Consider the following 22,942-nt stretch of genomic DNA (forward strand, 5'->3'; position numbering starts at 1 on the left):
CTAAGTGTAGACTGTTTTAGAGTTGAGCAGTGCATTTTGCCTCTGGTGACTTTTAATATTTGATTCTTATCTCTCTTGCATTTACTTTTTTTCCATACCTGTAAAAAGAGCATCTTAATATCTGCCTTGCTTTCTTTTCATTTTGGCATTATGAAGGACAGAGTCATGCTTACAGTAAATGCTCAGTAAATGTGGCTGCTATTATTATTCACATTGTCTTGATATTCTGGAATGTATGTAGAACATGAAACATAAATTTAAACACCTCTTCTTTCTCTCACATTTCTACTTCTTTGAGCCAGTTTCATCTCCAGATATGTCTGTTTGTCTTAATAATTGAGTGAGAGTTGAACATAAAGACATTTGCTTTTTTGTAAAACAGAGATAAATTGCTCCTTGTTTTCTTTTCCAGTTTTAATTTCACCCAAAATTGATAGCTGAGAGTGGAGCCACCTTTACAGAAAGAGGCTCTCAGTTTGTACTCAGCAAAGACAAATATCCAAATAGTCATGCTTGTTCCACTCAGTCCTTGTTTTGGACTTGGAGTGTTCATGTTTATCTTCAGTCATGAGATTTGGCATTGCTTTATCTCTTACCATGGCTCATTGCAAATAACCTGCTAGTGTTCTGTCCTATCCATAGTCAAAATGGAAAGTTGCCCTGAAAGAATTGATCATTAGGAGCCCTTCTATTTCTATCATTTGTCCAAAAGCTTTTAGTCCAAACTTGTATGGGGAAAGAATTTCAGGTCTGCCCTTAGTGCCTTCAGTGGCACTCACTGTTTCAGCTTTTCCTACATTGTAGAATGTTTGACAAAAAGTTGTTGAATCAGATAAAAATGCCACAAAAAATATTTGAGCCAGTATTTTTAAAATAGGATGGGATTTTTGACAACCCCTTTCAATTTACAATATATGATACCAAAATGAGTATAATTTCTAATAGTTTAGTATGGCTAAAGTCTAGATGCTGGTTGATATATTTAAACCTACAGCCATGGATGTCTATTGATGTGCCTTTTTAGCACCACAAAAGGAAACCTACTGTACCGTCCTCACTAAATCTGAGCCATTAAAGACCATGAAAGATTGGCAGGAAGTATACAGCTATCCATGTTTGTTTGTTGTACTATAAACTAGAACTGTCTGGTCAAAGATAAACTCAGCTGGTATAAGCCAAAAGCCATCATTATATTTGTATTATACAAAACCTGGTAAGACCTAAGATATAATTCTCAAACTTAAGCATAAAAATAAACCTAGCGTTAAGCTCTGCCAAAAAATTCAGCTTTACAATATCCATATCTAGTAGAGTCCTTGGCATTCGGATTATTACACTGAGATTCTAGAAACAACATGACATCTCACTTTTTAAATATTTCCATTTTAAATAGGCCACCTGACTGTTGCAAATGCTGGACATAAAAAGGTCCCTTAACAAATTTATTTTGGGAAAGATATTCAAACTCAGTCTGTAGTTTTTTCTCTTTATTATAAAGTGCTATTTTAAATTCAATTAACAAGACCTAAATAGCACTAAAATGACTGACAAGGGAATTATTAGCCACATTTTAATAGGTGAAGGCAGCATAGGTTTCAGTTGGAAACTTGTCTTTTTTTTTTTTTTTTTTTTTTTTTTTTTTTTTTTTCTTTTTTTTTTTTTAGCACTAGCGCTCAGGAATGTACAGTTGGAAACATTTTTAAAGCTGTTACCCAATGCTTGATGGTCGCTGCATCTCATGTCATCTTTTTTCGGGTTAAGGTAACAATTCTATTCTGAGTAGGAGGAAATTGGCTGTGGTTCACTTATAGTGAATCAAGCAACATCTGCAATATGGTACAGCTAGATTAGTAAACCTGTAATTGAGGACTGAAAATAACGAATGAATTTTTCTTCTCTCTTACTTTCTGCTTTACTTTCTGAATAGTTTCTTGCTCATTATGTTTAATTTAGGCAAAGTTACAGCCACTGAAGGGTGGAGTAAACTGCTGTCTTCAGAGACAGTGTTTCAGGATGAACTCATTTCCCCTCTACTGCAATTATTCACGTTTAAACAATATTTCTTTGCAAGTCCATGCAAAGATAATTAGAGTTACATGTGTTTTGTTTCCTCCTTAAAATTATCACTCAGAGATTTAGACTGAAATGTTTTTAATTGTTTTGGGCTAGGACACAATGTTTAAAAATGTAGTCAAACCATCTAGAGATAATATTTTAAAGATGTGGTTTGAACTAGCAAAATAAAAGCATAAGACACTGCTACATATGATTAGGAGCGAGTCTAATTAAAAGGAGAACAGAGAGGGACCAGGGTAGTGAAATGCTAAAGAGAGAAGAATTACATGGTTGACTAGAGTCATATATGCAAAAATAAAACATGATTTGGCTAGTAATTAGAAAACTCAAAATTGTAGACTTTGTCTAGTCCATTTTTTTCCTTACTGTCTCTGTTTCTTTGTGTGTAATAGGCTGAGATTAGGTAATTCCATTGGGTATTACCAGCTTTATTTTTGTGATAGCATAAGGTAACTAGCCATGGAAGAGGTGGGTGATGTAGAAGGTCATTTTTGTTTCTACAGAAAAGCATGTTGTTGAGCAAAAACACTTTTTTAGAGAAAAAGTGCAAACCAACTGTTTCATTTTTGTATGTAATCTTAAAGCAGCACACAGTATAAACGTTCTTCTGTGTCCTAAATTCTAAGACAGTGGTTCTCAAGGTAGGATCCATGAACCCCTAAGGATCCCTGAGACCTTTTCAGGAGGTCCACAAGGTCAGAGCTAATCTCATAATAACACTAAGACATTATTTGCTGTTTTTGGTTTTTGAAATTTGCCCTAATGGTACAAAAACAGTAGTGGATAAAATTGCTGGAGGCTTAGTATAAATCACTGCACTAGCACTAAACTGGGCTAGGAGTCATTTTATTTATATATATATAAACCACTGTGCACTCACAGCTAAATATAAGACTGATTTCACATTCTTAATTAACAGTCAAAACATCTTTTTTGTAATAAATCTCAACATTTGAGTACACACATCTTTTTTAATATTCTGTGTGACAAATTAGGAAGTGTATTAAAAACCCTCTACATAGTGAAGTATGGTAGCTTTTGGAATTACAAACTGAACTAACCTCATTTTTTTCACAAAGTACTCTTCGGTTTTCTTGTCTGTGTGATGCTGAATTTTCTCCATATATTTGAAGCAAAATGACAAATCACAACACAATTTTTTTCAGAAGAAAATAAGAGAATACTGCTGTCTTGTGTCAAGCAAGACACTAACGAAGTTTGCAAAAATGTGGAATGATAATGTAGTTCTCAGTAAATTATTTTTGTTTCAGAGTATGTGGTTATTTTCATCAAAATATATTATTCATGTGAGCAGGTAATAATAGGTTTATCACTGTTATTTTAAAAGGAATTAATAAACATTTTAAAATTTCTCAATTTCAATTTCAAATTTGGTAAATTTAGATTGATAAATCGCACAGACACAAAGGGTCTTAGGAGTCTTTATTAATTTTTGAGATTATAAAGGGATTGTGAGACCAAAAGAAACTTCAGCACAGTTCCTCTATGTGGCTCCTGGAAATCACATCTGATTTGCAATTTTGTGTCCTGGGGATGTCCCCTCTGCAGTGAAAGTTTACCAACGTATTTTCTCTCAGGAAAAAATGGAAAAAAGAGCTATCTTTGAGAGAAGACAAATCTTGCCTCTTTCAAAGTCCTGGAGCTACATGCTGGACAATGTTTTAGGTTGTAAGAGAAAGGACAGTGCTTAGGACTGATCTTGGAACAGATCCTTGAGGCACCAAAAATCTGTTATTCTTCCTTTGTTTGTATTTCTTTTAATATGCTTTAAAAATTCTGAAATTGCCCTGGAGGTTTTTAATAGGCTTCTATATAGTGAAAATGGATACTGTAAGATGATATACTAGGAGATGGGGATTATTTCTTTTGGTCCTTGAACTTCCTTTGAAGTTCAAGGAAGCCTACACAAAAAGTTTATGAGCCATTGGATGAATTTGCAAAGACATCAATTTATATTAGTTCCTGAAATAACATTGAATCAATCATAGAAGGTAAAATCAACCACTGGAAATGGGTGTAACAGATTGTGTAAATGAAGCATAGCATATGCATTATAATAGCTAACTGCATGGTAATACACTTTAGGCTAGACCTTATTGCTAATTTACCAAATTGCACTGCAGAGTGGAGTAAAAGGCAGTAGATTAACAGACTCTGCTCAGAGCCAGGCAGGACACAGTTAGCGAATGGTGATTTGTTGGTGTGCATGCTATTTGTTACCTACTGGGAGTAAATCCTGGTTGGGAATACATCATAAATTATAAACTTGTCCTGTCCTCAGCCAGAGACCCATTTGTTAGTTTCTGTCCTTCTCTTCTGTTTTTACAGAGTATTTTATGCGCTACTAAATTAAACTGTACTGGCTGTTCTTTGAGGGAGCTAGAAGAATCTCTCACAAATGTTATTCAGCATAAGCACAAACATTCTTCAGCATAATTGTGGGAGCAGAAAAAGGCCAATGTACAGTATGTGTGGAGCGCTTATGAACATCAAGTTCTGCACTTGGCTTTGTGAGGGAGAATATAAGAAGCCAGAAAAAAACCCTATTATTATTATTATTATTATTATTATTATTATTATTATGCAATCAGGGGCCCATAGTGAATCAATGGCATAGCAGAGCATTAGCAAGTATGGAATTTATGAATTTTAAAGTATAGTGCAAGATATCAGAAGAGAATCCAGGGAGTAGTAATGTGTTTAAAACAAAAACGGGAATGATAAGTCTTTGAAAATCTTTGAAACCATTATAAGATTTTTTGCTGACTTTAAACATTGTTACATAATAGATGTACATATTTTTGGGGTGCTTGTCATATTTTGATATATTCAAATAATGTGAAAAGATCAAATCAAGGTAATTGGTACATCCATCACATTAAATTTGTATCTTTTCTTTATGCTAGGAACATTCAAATTATTCTCTTCTAGCTATTTTGAAATGTACAGGAGATTGTCATTCACTGCAGTCCACCCACGTATCTATCGAACACTAGATAGATAATCCACTGAATATTAACACCCATTAATCAAACTCTCTTTGTCCCTCATTTCTCCTTCCCTCCCTGCCCTCTGGTAACCATCATTCTACTCTCTATCTTCATGAGATTTTTGTTTCCAGTTCCCACATATGGTTGAGAACATGAGATATTTGTCTTTCTTTACCTGTCTTATTTCACTTAACATAATGACCTCTGGTTCCATCCACATTGCTGCATATAATAGTATTTAATTATTTTTTATGGATGAATAATATTCCATTTGTGTATATAACACATTTTCTTTATCCATTCATCTTTTGATGGACACCTAGGTTGATCTCATATCTTGGCGATTGTGACTAGAGCTATGATAAACATGGCAGTGCAGATACCTCTTTAATATACTGATTTTCTTTTTTCTTTTTTGGGTAATTACCCTGTAGCAGAATTGCTGGATCATATAATAGTTCTATTTATAGCTTCTTGATGAACTTCAACCCTGTTTTCCATAGCATGTGTGCTAATTTATATTCCCACCAACAGTGTATGAGTGTTCCTTTCTCATCACAGTCACCAACATTCATAATTCCCTGACTTTTTGACGAAAACCATTTTAACTAGCGGGAGACAGTATCTCATTGTAATTTTGATTAAAATTTCTGTGATAAGGGATGTTGAATGTTCGTTTTTTATACCTGTTGGTCTTTTGTATATCCTCTTTCGAGAAATGTCTATTTAGAACTTTGCCCATTTTTGAATGGATTAGTTTTTTGGTTTTTTTTTTTTTTGCTATTAGCTCCTTATATCTTCTTATTATCAATACCTTGTCATATGAGTAATTGATAAATATTTTCTCCCACTCTGTGCATTGTCTATTCACTTTGTTGATTGTTTTATTTACTGTGCTGTTGCCTGTGCTTTTGAGGTCTTACACAAGAGCTTTTGCCTAAACCAGTATCCTAGAGTGTTTCCCAAATGTTTAAATATCAGTGCTATCCAAAGCAATTATATATTTGGTGCAATCCCTATCAAAATATCAGTATCATTCTTTATGGAAATAGAAAAAAAAATCCTAAAATTTGTGTGGAACCACAAAAGACTTTTCTTTTTGTGGTTCCATATAAGTAGCCAAAGTAATCTGGAGGAAAACCAACAACAACAAAAACAATGAAACAAAGCTGGCAGCATCACACTACCTGACTTCTTCAAAATGTAATACAAAACCATAGTAAGCATATCAGCTTACTAGACCCTATCTCTCACCATGTACAAAAATCAACTCAGAGTGGATTAAAGACTTAAATCTAAGACCTGAAACAATGAACTGCTAAAATACTATAAAAATATCTTAAATATACAAAAAAAATTGACAAAAATGTGATAGTATTCTTTATCAACCATGCATATTTAACAATTTTAATCTTTTTCTTTTTTTAAAAAAAAAATATGATGCCTTTGTGAGCATGTGGAATTGGTCTTTCTTATAGTCTGCCCACTGCCATTTTTATTATTATCTTATTCTACCATAATTTTTATTTTCACATGTGTTGAGGGCATGCATCCTCAGGAATACAAAAACCTGCCTTTATTTTAGATATACTTTGTATACAGCTATAAACTCCTCTTTCCGATATGGCAGATACCACTTCACTTTTGTCCTTGGGTTCTGGATATAGAGTAAGAAGTGGGTGATTTTAAGCCAAAATGTTATGATGACCTCAGTGAGCAGTTCACATAGTGGTGTTTTTGGTTAAAGTCCTAATTAGCCTTCTGTAGTTAATGAGTGTGTGGGTTATAAATCTATTCATTATTATGAATGATACGGCCAGTGAATAAAACTTGCCAGTTTTGCACAAAGACATAATTATTTATGAAAAGGCCTTGTCCCAGATATGGAAATCATAATAATTAGATTTAATCTTTCTGTGACTTATGTGTTTTTTTTCCCAGGGAAACAGATGTCTAGAGAGTGCTAATTACTAGCAGTTGAAAGTTTCCTATATAGACAAATCAGAAAGTTCCTGGCTAAACCCTGGAACTTTTAGCGTCAGTTAGCCATGTGCCTTTAGAAAAGAGGCACTCCCTGGAGGCTTCCTGTTACTGGTACATTGGTCTTATATAATATTACCAGCTGTTTATCCCTGGAAAAGCAATGAATTTTAAGGCACTTTCCATAAATGCTTAAATAGATAAAACAAGCTTGTTTGCAAAAATTTGTTAACTTAGTCAAAACTGGCCCGTGAATAAAATGTTACACCAGGAAAAGAAATAGAAATTACCCTTTTTGGTCAGGACACTGAGTTTCAAAGTCAAAAATGAGCTGGGGCTTTATGATGGTTGACAGGAGGCATCTGATACTTGTCTCATCCACAAAGAAGAACCAAAATAGCAAGGAGATAATCACATTTCTAATAGTTCACCTAAGAGAGAAAGCTGGAATTCAACAGATAATTGACAGAAAAAAAAAACCCAATGCAAGGAAAGGGAAATGAGGTGGCTGGCTCAGCTGGGATCCACTGGGAGCTGGAGAGGCTCTCCAGTGCAGGGAAAGGGCGAGTGACCCAAAGTGGTCCACATTCCTACCATGAACTACTGCAATTATAGCCATGGGGAAGCTTCTTGATTCTCATAGTCCCTGAGACTAACAGGAAGCTATCTGGAGAGTAGCTCAAAAAGAGACAGAAGGGATTACATCAAGCTATAAGCTTCTGCACAGCAAAGAAAACCAACCAAATGAGAGAAGCCACAGAATGGGAGAAAATATTTGTCGATTATTCATATGACAAGATATTAATAATGAGAATATATAAAGAACTCTAACAAATCAATGGAAAACAATCCAATTAAAAAATAAGCAAAATATCTGAATGAACATTTCTTAAGAGAAGATATACAAAAGGCATATTAAAAAATATCCACCATTACTAATCATCACAGAAATGCAAATCCAAACTGCAATGAAATATCATGTCACTCAATTTAAACTGTTTTTTTAATCAAAAAGTCAGGAAATTATGGATGCTGGTGAGTATATGGAGAGTTATATGGTGAGTTATAATGATTATTAAAAAGAGAAAACAATGACAGATACTAGCAAAGTTGAAGGGAAAAGGAAACTCTCATACACTGTTGGCAAGAATATAAATTAGTATAGCCACTATGTAAAACAATATGATGATTTCTCAGAAAACTGCCAACAGAACTGCCACATGATTCAGCAATTCCACTACTGGGTATTTATTCAAAGGAATAGAAATTAATGTATCAAAAAGATACCTGCACCCTTACATTTACTGCAGCACTATTAACAATAGCAAAAATATAATAGTAATCTAAGTGTCAATGGATAAATGAATGAAGAAAATGTGTTACATATACAAATGTAATATAAATCAGTCATAAAAAATTATGAAATGATGTCATTCACAGTGACCTGAATGGAACTGGAGGTCATTATTTAGGGGAAATAAACCAGGCACAGAAAGACAAGTGTTCAATGTTTTTACTCATATGTGGGAGCTAACAAAGTTGATCACATGGAGGTAGAGTAGAATGAAAGGCACCAGTGGCTCAGAAGGAGGTGTAAGTGGTGGTAGGATGATGAAGAGAGGTTGGTTAATGGGTACAAACATAATAGTTAAATAGAAGGAAAAATTTCTATTGTTCCATAGCAGAACAGAGTGACTATAGTTAGCAACAACGGATTGTATATTTCAAAACAGCTGAAATTTGCATAACACATAGAAATGATAAATACTTGAGGTGAAAGACACTACAAATACCCTGACTTGATCATTACACAGTCTATGCATGTTACAAAATACCACATATACTCCAAAGTATGTACACGTATTACGTATCAACTTTAAAATGGTAAATGTAAGTGTGCTTCATTTTTTAAAAACTGAATTCTTCAGGCATCTGACAATCATTCAAAAACTAACAGGTAATGGGTACTGAACTCCCCAGTCTAGATTAAAATAATATCTATTTAATTTTTCTTGAATTAAGTAAAATAATATGCATTAATTAAACTTAATAAAAAACTTAATTTGAAAAAATCCTATTAAAAATAAAAGATATTTCTGGTGGCACTTGTGGTTAAGGATGGATGTTTCTGTATTTTTATATAATGCTGTCATACAATTAAATTAGAACTGGGACAATCTTTAGAGATTATCCATCTAATTTAATTGAGTCTGAATTTTAGACCCACGTCCTTATTTTAGATGAAAATGACATGGTAGGAATAGGTTATGTGATATGAAATGTTACATAGCCTCTTCTCCTAGCTTTCAGTTCAATGTGCTTTCGAAGCCATCAGCTTGTCTTTAACAAGTCAAAATATTCATTCTGCCTACTAACTTCCCGCAAATCTTTACCTCTTTCATCTCTCCCTCCAACATGAATTTCTACTTGTCTGGCTGAGCTGAGGAAGGGTGTACTTGCAATTTAATAAAATTATTTTCAAGCATTAACATTGACTCTAAGAAAAGAGGTATGCAATACATAGGTATACCTGCCTCTTAATTACATTTCAATCTTGCATCCTTGGCATTGTAACTTTAATGGATATAAGTGTGGATTCCAAAACCTGACTGCTTAGATTTAAACTCTACTGCCCTATGTAATACTGAGCAAGCAACAGTCTGTGTTTCACTATCTGAGAAAACAAGGTTATTAGTAGTAGTACCTCCTAGATTTTTGTGAATATTAAATGAACTGGTACTCAGTTTAATTTAAGCTCTTAGAAAAATGCCTGATACACAGTATGCACTTATTAAATGGGAGCTATTATTTTTTATATGATTAGGCAGAAACAAGCATATAAAATAATATGAATCATAAATGTATTAAGTTTCCAAATGCCACACAGGCATAAGTCCTTATATTAATTACAGTCATTGCTGCAGGCCAGTTCTCTGGGTGGACTCGAATCAACGCAGTTCTTCCAACTTTGATGCTTGTAGTGCTCAAAAATAACTGTAGAGTGTGCTGGGAATACAACATCCTGAGTTAAGGGGGATCTGGCCACAGCAGTGCATGCTAATTAGCAGCCCTCTGTAGAAACAAGATATCCTTCAAAGCTTTAGCCCAGTGGGTTATGTTGCCCCTAGGGTATAAAACCCAGGGTGGGCTGCTTTGTAGGGTCTCTCAGCTGTGGTGCAAGTGGGGAATGTGTAGTCTAAACCCAAAGCAGCTTTCCTGAGCCTTAGGGGACCAGTTCACAGCAAATTCTAGCCTTCTGTCCCTTGATGCCTATTTGTAAGTAATGAATCTGCCTCATGTTAACTTGTTGGATTTAACTGTGTTCTTCCTTATCAGATTCAGACAAGTTGGTAACCAGTGCACAGTAAACCTGCTTCACAATCACAAAAACCCCAAATTGATAATTAGCCTAATTTTATAGATAACAGTACTGAGACCCAGAATAATTAGATTACTTGTTTGAGGCAATATAGCTAGTCACTGACAGCTGGCTTCCAAAACTCAGATTGTTGGTACATTTAAATCCTATGTTTATGATACATTTTTGAACCAGATTTCAGGGCCCATTGATTGCTTTCTAAATTTTCTAGTACCATACATGTTATAGGCTTCTTTCTCTCTTAAAAATAGAAAATTATAGTTAATTGACAAGCAGTGGTAGCTGAGTGGTTTTTCTAGGGATCTTCATAAAGAATAAGTTTGTGCTGTAAAACGTAGAAGGTTTTGTAATGCTTTGGGTGAATTCCAGAATTTAGAGCGGGGAGCACTTTATTTAGCACTGGAAAACTCCTGGTCTGAGGGATGACTGGATGTGTGAACTGGAAGGTGAGCCACCTCTGTGTCCTGACTCAAGCTGCTCTTTAAGGACTGTACGTCATGACATCAATGACATAAGGTGTCATGAGGGAGAGTAACAGTGTAGGGTTTTCGTATGCAATTAATTTAAGTTGCTATGACCTTAAAATAGGCTGTTATAACTGTGAAATATTTTCTATAAGCCCTATGGTAATCACGAAGAAAATATCTATAGAAGATACACAAATAGGACTGGGTGCTGTGGCTCATGCCTGTAATCTCAGCACTTCGAGAGGCTGAGGTGAGTGGATCACAAGTCAGCATCACCAACATGGTGAAACCCCATATCTACTAAAATTACAAAAAATTAACCAGGCTTGGTGGTGGGTGCCTGTAATCCCAGCTGCTAGAGTGGCTGAGGCAGAGAACTGGTTGAACCTGAGAGGTGGAGGTTGCAGTGAGTTGAGATGGCACCACTGCACTCCAGCCTGGGAGACAGAGTGAGACTCTGTCCCCCACAAAAAGAAGATACATAATAGAAAGAGAAAGGAATCAAAATACATCACTACAAAAAATTAGCCAAGCATAAAGGAGGAAAGCAAGAGAGTGAGTGACAAAAGAACTACAAGATATACAAAACAACTAAAGTACAAATAGTAAGTTTTTATTAATAATTATTTTAAATGTTTATGAAGTCTCCTCAATCAAAAGAAATGAAGTGGATAAATTCATCAAAAAATAATGTTCAACTATATGCTGTCTACAAGTAATTTTAGGTTTTAAGACACACACTTTGAGTGTTAAAGGATGGAGAAGATATCCCATGAAATGAGAATAACAACAACATAAAGGAGCAGAGTAGCTGTACTTATTTCACACAAAACCGAATTTCAATCAAAACTGTCAGAAGACACAAAGAGGAATATTATGTAATAATAAAATAATAAATTTGTCAAGAAGACATAAAATAAATATATTACCCATCATCAGAGCACCTAAATATATAAAGAAAACATTGACAGAACTGCAGGTAGAAATAGATAGCAATAAAATAATAGAGATTTTAATGCCTAACTTTCAGTGGTGGATAGAACAGCAGAGAGAAAGTTAACAAATAAACTGCAAACTTTAACAACTGTACAAACAAAATGGACTTAACAGACATATAGAGAACATTCCACTCAATGGCAGCAGAAAATATATATTTTTAAAGCATATATGGAACAGTTTGGAGCAGAGATCACATTTTGGCTCACAGAAAATTCTTATGAAATTTTAAAAGAATAAAATCATACGAAGTATCTTTGGAGTGACTGAAACTGGACATCAATGGCAAAAGTAAAACTGAAAAATTCACAAATATGTAAAAGCTAAACATCACACTTTTGAACAACCATGGGGTCAAAGAAGAAATCAAAAGGAAATTAGAAAATATCTTGAGACAAATAAAAATAAAAATACAGCTTACCAGTAACTATGGGTTGTAGCAAGAATAGTAACAAGACGGATACAAGCACAGTACCCACATACAAGATACCTGCATATATTTAAAAAGAATGATTTCAAATAAAAAATCTAATTTTACACCTCAAGGAACTAAAAAATGAAGCAAAAACAAAGGCCAAAATTGACACACAAGAGAAAAATAATAAAGACTAGAGAAGAAATAGACAAAATAGAGACTAGAGAAACAATAGAAAAATCAGTGACACTAAGAGTTGGTTTCTGTTAAAGATAAACAAAATTTAAAAGCCATTAATTAGCTTAGGAAAATAAGAGGGAAGATTCAAGTAAATAAAATTAGAAATTAAAATGGAGACATTACCACAGATGCCTCAGAAATAAAAAGGATCGTTAGAGGTTACTCTAAGCAGTTTTATGTCTGCAAACTGGGTAACCTAGAAGAATTAAATATATTTTTAGAACAGGCAGCCTACTTAGGCTGAATCATAAAGAAATAAAAAGTCTGAATCGATCTATATTGAATCAAAGGGGATTGAATCAGTAATATGAAATCTCCCAACAAAATAGCCCGGGACCAAATAGCTTCATCGGTCAATTTATCAACATTTAAAGAAGAAAATAATTCCAATCCTTCTCCAACTCAAAAAATAGAAATAGAAGGAATACTACCAAAGTCATTTTATCAGACCTGCATTACCCTGATACTAAAGTGAGAAAAAGATAGCTCAAGAAAACAAAACTTCAGGCCAGTATCTCTAATGAACATAGGTACTGAAATCCTCAACAGAATACTAGCAAACTGAATTCAATTAACACATGAAAAGAACCATACACCATCATCAAGTGGGAATTTTCCCTGGGATACAAGTATGGTTTAACTCATGCAAATCAATTTATGTATACCACATTAACAGATTAAAAGAAAAAAGTCACATGATCATTTCAACTGATGCAGAAAACCGTTTGACAACAATAAACACCCTTTCATTATTAAAAAGATACTCTGCAAACTATTTATAGATGGAATGTACCTCCACGTAATGTATACCATATATGACAAGCCCACATCTAACATCATAATAAATGGTGAAAAACTGTAAGCTTTTCCTTTAAGATGAGAAATAAGGCAAGGATAGTACCAGAAATTTGAACACAGAGCAATTAGTCAAGAAAAAAAAAAAGAAACATCCAAATACAACAAGAAGAATTAAAATAATTGCTATTCAAAAAAAATTGCTATTCACAGATGACATGATATAGAGAATTCTAAAACCTACACAATAAGTTGTTAGAACTAATAATTCCAGAATATTTGAAAGATACAAAATAAGCACATAAAATCAGTTGCTTTTCTAGGAACTAACAAACTACCTTCTTCAAAAATTAAGAATACAATTTCATTTACCATACCATCAAAATGGATAAAATACTTAGCAAAAATCTAAATGGAGGCAAAGCACTTGTACACAGAAAACTACGAAACATTGATGAATGAAATCAAAGACTACACATGCAAGTGGAAAGATACCAGTGTTCATAGATTGGAAGACTTAATACTGTTAAAGTGTTCACATTACACATAGCAATCTACAGATAAAATGTAATTATTATCAAAATCCCAATGACATTTAAAAAAATAGATAATCCTAAAATTATATGAAACCAAAAAGACTCTAAATATCCAAAACTACCTTGATAAAGAAAAACAAAACTGGAGGCATCAGATGTCCTGATTTCAAAATACAGTACAAATTGCTGGTGTGTAGCCCATGCCTATAATCCTAGCTGTTAAGGAGGCAGAGGATAGCTTGAGCCCAGGAGTTTGATACCTGCCTGGACAATATAGCAAGACCCCATTCTCCACATAAAGGAATAAAAAAACAAGAAAAAATGTAGTACAAAGCAATAGTAATTAAAACAGAATGGTAATATCATAAATACAGACTTGGAAAAATGAAACAGAACAGAGTCCAGAAATTGAATGCATAGTATAGTCAATTGATCTTCAACTAAGATGCCAAGAATATTCAATCAGGAAAGGATAGTCTCTTCAACAATGGTGCTGGATATCCACATGGAAGATAATGAAATTGGACCCACATCATAGATCATTTAAAAATCTCAAAATTGATTAAAAATGTGAGACTCGAACTTTAAAACTCCTAGAAATAAGCAAAGAAAAAGCTTTATGACATTGGCCTTGGCAGTTATTCATGGATATGACACTGAAAGCACAGGCAACAAAAGCAAAATAGACAAGTTGAATTTGTATAAAACCAAAAAGATGTAAACTAAAAGTTTCTGTATATCTAAAGAAACAATCAACAGAGTGAAAAGGCAACCTATGGAATGGAAGAAAATATCTGTAAGCTAAATATTAGATAAGGTGTTAATTTCCAAAATACATAAGGAAAAACTCAAAAGCAACAAAAATAACAATCCAATTTTTAAAATGCCTAAAGACTTAAGTAAATATTTGTCTAAAGAAGACATATAGTAGACTGACATGCATATAAAAATGCTAAATATCACTTATTAGATCAATGCAAATCAAAATCACAATGACCTATTTCTTCACACCTGGTAGATGGCTATTTTTTTTTTAACAACAACAACAAAAAAGATAAATGTTGAGAAAATGTGAAAAAATTGGAACTCCTGTATACTGTTTGTCATAAAGCAAAAAGATGCAGTTGCTATAAAAATTAAATCAAAGATTCCTAAAAATTTAGAAATAAAATTACTATATGGTCCAGCAATCCCACTTCTGGATATTTATCAAAATAATTAAAATCAGTATGTTTTTTAAGTGATATTACCATTTCAATAGTCATTGTAGCATTATTCACAATATCCAGATGTGGAAACAATCTAAATGTCTGTTCATGGATGAATGGATAAGGAAAATATGGTACATACATACAATGAAATATTATTCAGCCTTAAAAAAAATAAGGGGATCCTACAATATGCAACAGCATGGATGAACCTTGAAGTCATTATGCTGAGCATAACAAGCCAGCTTTTGGTCTACAAATACTGTATTATATCACTTATATGAGGTAATTTACATAGTGAACCAGATAAAATCAGAGTAGACTGAAGAATGGGGAAATAGGGAGTTACTGATCAATGGTCATAAAATTTCAATTGTACAAGATAAATAAGTTTTAGAGATCTGCTGTACAACATTGTGTCTACAGTTAATCATATGTTATACAATTAAACTTTGTTGAGAAAGAAAGAACTAAAAGTAGATCAACTATTTGATCCAGCAATCCTACTACTGCGTATATATCCAAAATAAGTAGTCATTATGTCAGAAAGACACCTGTACATGTCTGCTTATCATAGCATAATTTACAGTCAAAAAGCTGTGGAACCAATCTAAGTGCCCATTAACCAAGGAGTGGATAAAGAAAATGTTGTACACGTATACCATGGAATACTACTCATCCATAACAAGAATGAAATAATATGTTGTACAGTAAGTTAAATGGAGCTGGGGCCCATTATTCTAAGTGAAGTCACCCAGGAATGAGAAACCAAATACCATATATTCTCACTTATAAGTGGGAGCTAAACTATGGGTACACAAAAGCATACAGAGTGGTATAATAGAAGTCGGAGACATGGGAGGAGGGAAGGGAGGATGTGATTTTTAAAACCCTGTGTATTGTGTACGATGTACAGTACTCAGGTGATGGGTGCAGTAAAATCTCATTCACTGTATAATTTATCCATGTAACCAAAAACTGCATGTATTCCAAAAGCTATTGAAAGAAAAATATATTCAATAAAAAAAGCTATAAATAAATGCCCACCCCACCCCCCAAAATTGTTGAGAGGATAGATCTTATGTTTTTGCCACAATAAAATGAAGTTTAAAATTAATTAATTAAAATTTCCCAGAAACTGGATCCTATGATCAATTAGGGATTTTTAAAATTCCTCCTCCAATGTCCTTGACATCAGAATTCCTTATTTTGCCACATTAGACCAGACTCTGTCCTCCACTTCTATTTCTGTCTTTTTCTTTATTTTTAACAGAGCTCAGTGGACTCAACAAAGTTTGTTGCTGTGGAAACATAAACCTTTCCTTTTACAAGTATTTTTCAAGAATAAATGTCATCATGCAATTCTTTGCTCAAGTTTTTTTTCAATGCTTGCTGCAGTTCCTGAGGCGTTTCCTTCCTCCATTTATTGACTGATGTTGGACAAATGTTTTTACTGCAAATTCCAAGTAAAGACATTGCTCCAGTATTTTAACTTTAATTGTAGTTGTGTCATATGAGGTCAGGGCCTGAGACTAGCAGGAATAAATAAATACACCTTGTTCTTGGTGTGGAATTATTTAGCACTAGAAAGAAAAAAGTCTAAATAATGAAACAAACATCTGCCTGGGCTACACGTTAAATAATCTTTCTGTTCCAAATATGTGGATGTTTTTTGTTCTAGTGATTGGATAATTTCCCCCCAAAATTATATCATTTATTTTGTATTAAAATAAATTTTAATTATTAAATAAATTTTAATATTTATTAAAATGAATAATAAATTAATAAACTGCCGAGATATTTATACAAATTTATTTGTGCAAATAAATTTATAGGCAGTCACTGATGAGAGGAGAGAAAGAGAATGAAAATTTGAGGGAAGAAAGCTGTAATTTGTCAAAATAGCAGAATAGCTGCATTACTGTCACCAGTATTAGAATCTTGCCTGTCCATTAGCCTTTCCTCTCTCATATTGCCTGCTTCCTCTATTTATGAGGTTTCTAGGGACCTTAGTTTATTTTTGTTAAGTATATCTAAAAATGCAACAAACTTCACTGATATTCAGAAAATGAGTAATTTTCATATTGAAAGCATATTACAGAACTCAGGCCTCTATGTTTATCTTAATTTAAAGTTAAAGTCAATTTTTTGATAAAGCAGCAATTCTAATTAGAGAAGTAAAAAGATAGAGAGTATCTTCAAGCTTCACATAGAAATCCCAATGATGGATAATATGACAATTTGGGTGCAAAGAAAATGTTTTTCACTGGTTAACAAAATCCCTAGAGCTGTGTTATTCAGGAAAATACTACAGATTCACAGTGGTTCATTGGCTTCAGGGCATCTTGCCATTAGGATTGCTGGTCTGCAGCCAAATAGACATGGCCTCACTTTCCTCTTAGTCTTCTCTTACTAAGAAGCCATCTGCAACACTTCCATGGACAGTACTTCCTGGTGTTAAAAATGTTACTACAGACTTTCTGCTACCAAATAGATTACTATGGAATGTAGGGAATATATTAAATACAGAAGAAGACCAGTTTGCACCGGGTGCTATGGCTCATGCCTTTAGCACTTTAAGAGGCCAAGGCAAGCAGATCACCTGAGGTCAGGAGTTTGAGATCAGCCTGGGCAACATGGTAAAACACCATCTCTACTAAAAATACAAAAATTAGCTGGGCATGGTGTTGGATGCCTGTAGTCCCAGCTACTCTATAGGCTGAGGCAGGAGAATGGCTTGAACCCGGAGAGTTGAGGTTGCACTTAGCAGAGATCACATCACTGCACTCCAGCCTGGGCGTCAGAGCAAGGCCCCATCTCAAAAAGAGAGAGAGAGAGAAAAAAAAAATAAGACCAGTTTGGGCTAACTAGAACTCTTAAACTTTCTCGTTTGAGAATTGCTTTTTCCTTCCTCATTTCCCTGAGTTCTTTATCCTCTCTAGTTCTTCCTGGCTTTTAGTCCTGATTCAGGCTGTGTTTTCCCAAAGACTTCATTTTCTAACTGGAGAAAAATTATAGGCGTATTATTTCATTCATTCAACAAATATGCCCTGAATGCCTACTACTACATACTGGGTACTCTTATAGGTGTTTGGGGATAAAGGCCTCTGTTCTCATGAAGCATACATTCTAATAAGGGGAGACAGATAATAAATAACAAATACGAAAAGGAAGTAAATTGTCTAACATGTTGGAAGGCAATAAAAGTCATGAGAGTAAAAAGGAAAAGGTCAAACAGAGAATAGGTATTAAGAATGTATAAGGGCTGGGCAGGTTGCAACTTGTGGTGGTTAGGATGATCCTTGAGAAGGTAACATGAATACAGTCATAAAGAGAGTGGGGGATTAGTTTTGTGAAGATAATTCAGGCAGAAGAAGTAGCTGATAGGAAGGTTTTCATGTGGGAGTGTGTCTGAACATTCAAATAGCAGGGAGACCCTGTATCTGGTGGGGAGTGAGGGAGGAGGAGAGGTAAGGAGTGGAGTCAGAGGGGAGTGAGGCTGCTGTAGCTGTGGAGGGGCTATAGGGCCACAGGTCACATAAGGCCTTTAAGTTCCCTTTGAGAAGTTTGTCTTTGACTCTGCATGAGAAGGAGCTATGCCTAGCAGGGTTTTGAACTAAGAAGTGCCAGGATCTGACTCATCTTTCCAAAAGACCACTCTGGCAGCTGTGTTGGGAATAATTGTTACCTTGTATTATATTCAGTCTTTTGCCACATTCTATAACCTGAGTGTTTTGTTTGTTTGTTTTTGTAGATATCTATGATCAAGTTCACCTCTAAGTCTTTCACAATAAATGTTAAACATGTGTTGAATTCTATTTTTAAATAGTAAAGTTATAAGAACAATGATAAAAAATGTTTTTCTCTTTTCCAAATCCAAATATAAATTGGCTAATTTAAGAAAAATTTCTCTGACTACTTATTATCACTCTTATAAATTTGAGATGCCTCAGGCAAGTTTTTCAGGCTAAACCCTGTTTTTCTTTTGCTGCTTCTTTTTGTTTTACAACTCATTAGCAGATCTTACTTACTACAAGAGTTAATAAATTTTTAACAGTTTTCTACAACTTACTCTGAGTATTAGTTTAAATTAGTAATTTAAAAAAATTTTTTTGTAGAAGAGTTCATGTAAAAAATTGTATGTGCTCCCAGCTGCTCTTAATTCAACTGAAAGTGTTATGTTATATAAACCTAATCACTTGGTTTGAAACCCTGAAGCAAAAGAAAATGTTGATTAATCGATGTAAACGGGTTTGTTGACTTGTTCCTTGCCTTGACCAGAAGGTTAATTTGTTTCACTCTTTGTTCCTTCACTGGTTTTAATTTACAGCAGGATTGATTAAAAAAATGCTTATTTGTGAATATAAGGTGATCTAAAATTACACTGTGATTAAATTATAAGTGTTGATACAACTTTATCAAAGCACTATTAAATAAAACTTTCACTTTTTATTGTTGGAAACTGTTCTGTGAATTAAATGAAGTCACTTAATATTCAAATTAAAGCAAGTTTAATTTTATTGCAGTCTAATTAGAGACCTGATTCTTAACCTAAAAATCAATTACACAACTGTGTAAAAGTGCTGTGTGACATTGTCATATGATCCTGTATCAATACTACATATATGTGTGTTTAAAATATCCAGTCATTTTCTCAGAGCTTTCACAGTATCAGTGAAACGGATCAGAAACTCTGAACTGCAGTAAATTTATTTAAAAACAAAAATAAAAAAAGGAAAACTATCAAGAAATGCTGAGGATACTGTCAGATTTTTCAAAACTTTAGGTATAAAATATGGTCTAATATCTACACAAAATAGATTTTAAACTTCTGAGTCATGTGAAATAAAATACAAGTTCAAGTCACCAAAGTGATAAGAAAATACATGAACTTATACGTGGTTTCTCAGTTACCACGTTTCAGTTTTCCTCTGTTTTGTGGAATAAACCTGACAAAGAAACTAGACAAAATGATCATAAAGCCATTTAATTTTGCCAATGGTTTTCATGAGAAAATTCAACTGATAGGAAAGTTCCCCAACACCCAACGAATTTGTTTAACAAATATTTACCATGTGCTTATCATATACTAGACACTGTATTAATTACTGGGACAACAATAGTGAATGAGACATTTATTCTTCATCTTCAGGGGTTCGATACTCTGGAAGGAAAGAAAGATGAAAAATAAATAGATGAATAATTTAAATAATTATATATTTTAGTATGAGCCATACTAGATGGCTAATAAAGGACACATGGCTAATAAAACTAATAAAGGACTTAGGTAATAATTTAGAAAAAGTGATTTTTGCAAAGCTTCTCTGTTAAGCTGGCATCAAATAAAACCCGGAAGGATGGAAAGGAACTGACCACATGAAGGGGAGCAGACCGGTCCACAGAGGAAATGGGAAAAGCTTGCCAGGCAGAGCAAGTGGAGATAGCTTGTAAAAAACTTCTGAGGGGGAAATGAGCTTTTGAAGGAAACTGATTAACAAGCAGGGCCAGCTGGGGTGAAGAGGGAGTGAGGCCAGTTCTAAATCATAAGGGGTTTTGAAGTGTGTGGTAGACAATGTGCAGTGGGGATTCACTGGAAGGCTTCAGTTAGGATAATGACAATCCTATGTAGATTTTTATAAGTTTATTCCAACTGTCAAAGAGAGAATATATTGTGGTTAGAGTAAAACAAAAAGGTGGGAGCTGCCTATTGGAATAATTGGAGAAGACATGACAGTGACTTTGACTAGAAAATAGCAGTGATGATGAGGGCATTTTCATTCATTCAAGACATTTTTATAGGTGTACTATTACAGCCTGTTCATGGATTGAATTTCGGGGGTGAGTAGGGAAAAAGGAGAAAAGAGAAATTTCTGGTTTGAGCACTCAGGTGAATTGTAACACTCAGAAACAGGTTTGAGAGGACAAATCAAGTCAGATTTTGGACATAGTGAGGCCAAAAATAGCTGTGAGCTATCTAAGCAAAAACGGACATATGAAGCTTCACATCAGAAGAAAAGTTTGGGTTAGATTTGAAAGTGTTATATAACTATGATATAGTATATACTAATACATAACATTTATAACTTTTGAGCTATGTATGTATGTATGCATGTGTATATGTATATATATAAAATTTGGCATAAAATAAGTTCCTTCTTCTGGAAGACAACCTCCATGCATTACCCTGTGTGTATGTATACATGTGTGTATATATATACACATATATACATATATATACACATACAGGCAGCCTTGGTGGAGGACTAAGCTAAAATTTACTTACATAATTTTGCTTCCTAGGAGTGCTTTCTAGCTTCTTCCTAATCAGACTTGACCCTTCTTGCAGTTCCAGCCTCTTTCTGGTGGATCATAGGACACCTTCTCCATTTCCCTTTGGAGCTGTGACCAATTCCTTTTTTACAGTAATATTTAGTTATCTTCTTTCTTTAACCTTCAGAGGTAGTGGTTGTGTTGAAATGTCATGCCATTCTCCAACAATATAATAAAACTGTGAAAAGGTCTTTAAGGAATATTTATTGTAATGATTCTCCCTCCGCCACCACCACCTGTATTCTTTTATAGATAAGATAAAAAGAAAAGAGAAAAAGTTTCCTCAAGTTCTGACAACTGGGAAAGGTCAAGTAGGGTCTTAAATTCAAGTCAACTTATCCCAGATTCTCCATTTTTTAAACCATCAGAATTCTTTTTATTTAGTTCTTAGGTTTGAAATAGCCTTGTTCAAATTAACTTAAAGTAGGGGTTACATTATATTGAAACTGAGATCATCTAAAAAATTTGATTTTATAAGCTCTGCTATAAATTACATCCCTCTTCTGTATAAGTAAAGGATGTTTTTAGAACTTAAATTTTAATAATTTGAAGCTAGAAGTATTCTAGAGATCAATCCTAATTGAAATGCAAAGAATTTATGTATCTTCCCCAAGGTCAGGCAACTTGCTGGAAGAAAGTCCAGCCTGGAGACGAATTTCTCTAAGATTTTCTCTAGAGCTTTCCTCACCATAAAGGATGGTGAGGAAATAAACATACGAAACAGAGCTCATCATCAGTGTTCATTATATGTGATGTCTTTTGAAAAGTGTCTGTTCATATCTTTTGCCCACTTTTGCATGGGTTTTTTTTTCTTGTAAATTTATTTAAGTTCTTCATAGATTCTGGATACTAGCTCTTTGTCAGATGGGTAGATTGCAAAATTTTTTTCCCATTGTGTTGGTTGCTGGTTCACTCTATTGATAGTTTCGTTTGCTGTGCAGAAGCTCTTAAATTTAATTAGATCTCATTTGTCTATTTTGGCTTTTGTTGCCATTGCTTTTGGTGTTTTAGTCATGAAGTCCTTGCCCATGCCTATGTCCTAAATGGTATTGCCTAGGTTTTCTTCTAGAGTTTTTATGGTGTTAGGCCTCATGTTTAAATCTTAAATCCATCTAGAGTTAATTTTTTGTAAGGTATAAGGAAGGGATCCATTTCAGCTTTCTGCATATGGCTAGCCAGTTTTCCCAACACCATTTATTAAATAGGGAATCCATTCCCCATTGCTTGTTTTTGTCAGGTTTTTCAAGGATCAGATTGTTGTAGTTGTGTGGTGTTCTTTCTGAGGCCTCTGTTCTGTTATATTGATCTATATTTCTGTTTTGTTACCAGTACCATGCTGTTTTGAGTACAGTAGCCTTGTAGTATAGTTTGAAGTCAGGTAGTGTGATGCCTCCAGCTTTTTTTTTTTTTTTTTTTCCTTAGGATTGTCTTGGCTATGTGGGCTCTTTTTTGGTTCCATATGAAGCTTAAGGTGTTTAAAAAATATTTAAATGATTGGCCCAGTATGTT

The sequence above is a fragment of the Saimiri boliviensis genome, chromosome 20 (assembly GCF_048565385.1).
Source record: "Saimiri boliviensis isolate mSaiBol1 chromosome 20, mSaiBol1.pri, whole genome shotgun sequence".
In the NCBI taxonomy this organism is placed as follows: Eukaryota; Metazoa; Chordata; class Mammalia; order Primates; family Cebidae; genus Saimiri; species Saimiri boliviensis.